This window comes from Natator depressus, chromosome 3, assembly GCF_965152275.1.
Source record: "Natator depressus isolate rNatDep1 chromosome 3, rNatDep2.hap1, whole genome shotgun sequence".
Lineage (NCBI taxonomy): Eukaryota > Metazoa > Chordata > Testudines > Cheloniidae > Natator > Natator depressus.
The window spans coordinates 13868965-13875013 of NC_134236.1; positions in this window are offsets into that span (position 1 = coordinate 13868965).

Here is a 6049-nt window from a genome sequence, read left to right on the forward strand (position 1 = left end):
TGCCAAAGCCCCTTCCACCTGCTGGGCTGGGGGTCCCTGCCCCCCTGTCCTCGCGCTAGGGCCCCTTCCACCTGCTGGGCTGGGAGCCCCCCCGCCAGGGCCCCTTCCACCTGCTGGGCTGGGAGCCCCCTGCCCCCCCGCCAGGGCCCCTTCCACTTGCTGGGCTGGGAGCCCCTGTCCCCGCGCTAGGGCCCCTTCCACCTGCTGGGCTGGGGGGTCCCTGCCCCCCTGCCAGGGCCCCTTCCACCTGCTGGGCTGGGGGTCCCTGCCCCCCTGTCCTCGCGCTAAGGCCCCTTCCACCTGCTGGGCTGGGGGGTCCCCTGCCCCCGCGCTAGGGCCCCTTCCACCTGCTGGGCTGGGAGCCCCTTGGCCCCCGCGCTAGGGCCCCTTCCACCTGCTGGGCTGGGGGGTCCCCTGCCCCCGCGCTAGGGCCCCTTCCACCTGCTGGGCTGGGGGGCCCCTGCCCCCCGCGCGCTAGGGCCCCTTCCACCTGCTGGGCTGGCGGGGGGTCACACACCCTGGGCCGGCCAGCCCTCTGCCCCACTGGGAGTGTGCACCAGGTCCCCGCCACCTGCCAAGCTGTGGGGGAGGTCATGCTACTGAGGAGTAAGCGGAGTCGGGAGCGGGGGATAGTTCCACTGTTGTGAGGCACTTTCCTGGCTTATACACAACCCCGGTGAAGTGGGCTAGCAAAAGGATCTGAGTCCTCGCTGCCACTTCCTTTACCCAGAGGCCTGCCTGACCTCGAGGACTCCCACTCTCCTGTGTGGTCCTCGTAACCCCGACAAGCCTGGGCCCAGGATTCTTGAGGGACTGAACCCCCAACCTTGTTGTGGTCACTTAGGGCAGGGGCTAGGGTGTCCCCACTCCGGGGTGCTCTCTCCACTCTGGACGCTTCCCTGGCTCACTGATCATTACATATAGTTCAAGCAAATACAATTTATTAAACAGCAACCAATTTTAAAAAAAAAAGGAAAAATGGGAAAGGTTAAAGGAAAACACATCACCCTGCTCTGTGGCATGGGGCTATCACACCCAGCCATCTCTGGAACATAAGGGCAGTTCATAGTTTGTTCCTCAGATGTGCCAGGCCTCCCTCCCAGGCCCTGGCTGTGCTGCAAGGATACTGTGGGGTCGGACACTTGCTCTCGTGGTGGCCACACGCCTTCAGGCTCTAGGTGGGAGAGTCCTTCTTCCCAGCTTTCCCCTCCCTTCCCCCCCGTCGCGGTTATGATCCCCTCCAGGTTTGGCCTGCAAGGCCTCTTGGCTGGGGGTGTCTCCATCTGCGGGGCCCGCTGCCCAGGGTCCTCCCTCGTTTTCCCCCCACTGCTCACTGCACCTGGTGCCAGACTGTTCCAGCCCCAGCACTGCTGCTGCTCCACCTCCGGTGCAGCTCCTCTGGCCCCTCTAGATCTGTTTGCTGCAGCTCTGCTCCCAGCACAGCTGTCTGGGCTGCTTCTCTGGCCCCTCTGGCTCTGGCTGGTGTGGCTCTACTCCCAGCACAGATCCGCTCCCTAGGCTGCTTCTCTGGACCCTCTGGCTTTGGCTGGTGAGGCTCTGTTTCCCAGGTCAGTCCAGGCTCCTGCTCTCTCCTTAGCTCGGCACAACTTTGGCCCACGCAGGTAGCTCTAGCCCACACAGGACGGGACCCCTGGCCTCCTCACTCCCTCATTAGCCTGCCCACCCTGTCAATCAGGCTGATCTGGAGCATTGGCCTCTCCGCATTGTCCCTGGTTTCCCATCGACCCTTCCCCTTACTTTTGGTACTGGGAGTTGTCCAACCAAACACCACCCCGCACTAAGTTTTAGTAAGGGGCCAACAGTCCCCTTACACAGGCAGTATTGCAGCGACACACTGTGGGCTGGCCAGCACCTCTGTCCTGTTGACACCCTACCCATCCCTCCCAAACCAGGACGCAGTGCTGCCAACTCTCATGACTTTGTCTTGAGTCTCATGATAATTATTGTTTTCCTTAAAGTCCCCCTCCTAGAGTCAAGTGGACAGGTGATGATTTCAGCCTTCATTCTTAAAGAAAAGGCATATTTCTAGCCCGTGTGGCTGCAGAGACAGCTTCAAAATGTGGGCCCAGTGCACCCTAAAGGCTCAGAAAGCAAATCAAAACACCAAATCTAATATTTTTACATAATCTTATGATTTTTAGTGAGCCTGACTCACGATTAGGGCCCTACCAAATCCACAGCCATGAAAAATGCATCACGGACCGTGAAATCTGGTCTCCCCCACCTTGAAATCTGGTCTTTTGTGTGCTTTTACCCTGTACTATACAGATTTCATGGGGGACACCAGCGTTTCTCAAATTGGGGCTCCTGACCCAAAAGGGAGTTACAAGGTTATTTTAGGAGGGGGGTGTCACAGTACTGCCATCCTTACATCTGCGCTGCTGCTTTCAGAGCTGGGTGGCCAGAGAGTGGCGGCTGCTGGCCGGGCGCCCAGCTCTGAAGGCAGCACCCTGCCAGCAGCAGCGTAGAACTAAGGGTGGCAGTACCAGACCATGCTACCCTGAAAGCAGCGCCATGGCCAGCAGCTGTGCAGAAGAAAGAGTAGCAGTACCGCAACCCCCCCTCCCCCCCCCCCACACAACTCCTTTTTGGGTCAGGATCCCTACAATTACAAAACCTGAAATATCAGATTTAAATAGCTGAAATCATGAAATTTACGATTTTTAAAATCCTCTGACCATGAAATTGACCAAAATAGACCGTGAATTTGGTAGGGCCCTACTCATGATTTTTGAACGTTTGGGGCTGGCCATACTGAGGGCCATTCCAGAACCTCCCCCCCATTTCACACACTCTCTTCATCCCCAAACAGCATCTATGCAGGAGTGGCTAGCTCTTAAACAGGGACAGCTGTGGGGTGGGTAGGGCCAAGGGGTGCATCCAGGAGGGGTTTGTTATCTAGGGTAACAGCCTTCCATCGTCCCATACACACACAGAGTGAGGGGTCAGGCTGGCTTGGGGCCTCCTCTGGAGGGGCAGGGGTTGGTGGGGAAAGCGTGTGAGGGTGGGGAGGGCCAAGTGACAACATGCAACCGTTCTGCCTGGGAAGGTTCTGGGAAGTGCACAAGCCCACAGCCTACCTGTCGTCAGTGTCACCACAGCAGTCAGCTAATGGCTCCTGCAGGTGACTAGGCTGCAAAGGGTTAGAATACCCGGACAAAATATAACAGGGACACTAGGACAGGACTGGGACATTCCTGTTTTTCAAGGACACAAGGTCACCTTAATGGTCCGCCCGCAAAACCTGAGAAGGCCCACGCCATTGCTCTAATAGTGCAAATAACTAATAAAATGCAGAGACACTTAGAAATGCTTCTTACTGAGCTGCACTTCACGTATCTTTATCTACTGCCTAGTGTCCTTCTCGCTGTAAAACCCACCCTGGCCTCTGCTACAGCAAAAGATCAAACACTGTGACGGAAAGGAAGGATTTTCTGCTATGTATGATTTTGTACCCTAAATAAAACATTCGGGGGGAGGGGAATGGCAGGTTGACTTTTAAAAAACAATCTGGCTCCTGTATCTTTCATACCATTGTCCTTTAATTCCTTGGAAGGCCGGTGGCCACCTGAACTGTGCACCATCGTTTTTTTCACAACATCAAGGCGGCAGCAGGAGCTATCTGTCTGTCCATCTTCCTCAAATATTTCAAAGGCACCTATCACCATGATATTTAGGCCTGGAACAATTAAAGGTAGCATTAAATGGGCACAAAAGGACTCTGGTCTCTCCTCCTTCCACCATTACCATGTGCCCCCCCATCCTTCCCCCTCGTCCTTTATTCTCCTCCTCCAACTGCTCTTCTCTCGCCTGAGACATCTTTCTTTTCTGAGAACACTCAGATCCTCCTGCTTTCAAATCACAGGGTCTACCTGAGCCACAGGAGAATCACCATTCACCTTTAGCACTACAGACTCTATGACACACCACTGAGCAGTTCCAATTGCCATTCTACAGCAGTAATATGGATACACACTGACCACATCATTGAGATATTCAGGAGCACGTTGTCAGCCACAGGAACAATGGGTTTGCTGCATTATCTTGTACACAGCTGTTGTTTATGTTGCAAGTGTACATCATAATATGCCACGGGGTAAGTGACTGCTGGACCACTGCGACTTAACATTTCCTAAACCGGGCCTGGTTCTGTTCCTATTACAGACAAAACTCTCATTGGCTTCAAAGGGAGCTGGGATCAGACTCTGGTGAATTTTAACTGTGAGCTTTGCATTTTACCCTGAGGTTTGTTCCCTTCCTCTGCACATAATTTTTATCTCCTTTAAAAAGATGCAGTAACAAGGGAGTGGAGAGACCTTCAAAGAAGATGGTTGTGAAGAAAGCACTCCTCCATCCCCAAATCCTTGAAGCAACAGACAGCGGAGGTGTGGATCAGTCAGCAAAGGGGATTATTTTCCTGCTGCCTTTCTTTATCAGAAAACTACAACAAAGGCCATGCTGTAGCGTGCAAGCGGGCGGTGGGACGCGGAATTCTGCAAATGGAGGTCGGGCAGGGAGAGACACAACCCTGGCCCTCGAGTGGGAGAGAGAGAAGAAAACCAGCCGTGGTGAGATAAAAAAGGGGGCGGATGAGCTTGGAAAGTAAAATGATAGATTCAAGGCCAACTGGTGCTGAAAGAGAGGAGATTAAAGAGAGGCACAACCAGCCGCTGGGCCTAAGCTATCACGCTAATGTACTTATCCCCATGTGAGCACCTCACAATCTCAAATGGATTTATCCTCACCATACCCCTGGGAGGCAGGGTAGTGCTATTATCCCATTGTACAGATGGGGAACTGAGACACAAAGGCCCAGATTCTCAAGTCAAGATTTAGACGCCTACCTTCATTCATGTCAATGAAAATTAGGAGCCCAAATACCTTTGAGGAGCTGGGCGTAAATGCCTTGCCCCCGGCCATATAGGAAAGCTGCCGCAGAGCTGGAACCTGTGCTCACCTGGTGGTGAGTCAGTTAATCCCTTTGCCCCATGCTCCCAAAACATTCCTATCAGGTATTCTGGGAGGAGTGGGACGGTTCAGAAAAACCATTTAATGACTGCAGTAAAGCACAAAAGAGGAAAAATGGTCATGTGGGTAAGGCACCGGCTTGGGACTCCAGACAGCTGGAGTCAGTTCCTGCCTCTACCCTTTGTGTCCTGAATCAATCTTCCTGTGCCTCAGTACCGTACCTGTAAAATGGGGATAGTAATGCCTCCTTTGTCTCTCTCGTCTATTCAGATTTTAAGCTTTTTGGAGCAGGGACTTAGAATGTGTCTGTACAGCACCTAACAACCTGGGACACCGATCCTGATTGGAGCCGCTAGCTCGTCCCGTCACACAGCTACTGAGTAACACTACAAAGAGGTCAGACCTGGTGAACATTCAAGCCACAAAAGGAGTGAGTAGGCTTCCCACATGAGCTACTTCACTATGTTCCACTGGCTGGTGCTGCATGGGGTTAATTTAACAGCAGCCACCCTGTGATGTACCATGACCTTGTTTCCCCTTCTGTGAGCAAATCCCTACTAGCTGATAGCCAGGTAATGGGAAGGAGTGATTTTTAGTGCTTTCTTATTTCCATCTAGGGGCATTTTCTGTTAGAGTGATAGAAAGTCTGTCTTATCCGACCTCAGCCAGAACAAAGCAAAGAGCTGTGAGGTACTGGACATTGGAGATGGCTGCACTGTTTAAGACCACAAGGAAGGGCTTTGGAGCTGTAAGCTTCAGCTTTAAACCACTTATGGCCTGATTTTCAGAGGCAATGAACACCCACAACTTTCACTGAAGTCAATGGGAGCTCCAGGCAGTGATGGACATTGGTCCAGCTGGGACACAGGGAATGAAATTTTCTCCTTTAACGGGCTAGTTGGCTGTGGAAAGAATAAAATGAAGCCTGCATAATTTAAACCCATTTCCCAACCCCTGGCCTAGTTAATGCATGTTAACAAGAAGCTTCAGGAATAAGACCAGATAACACTTTTGAGTCACGGTGGATGCTCATTACTGCAGTATCTGGGTGCCCCAGGTG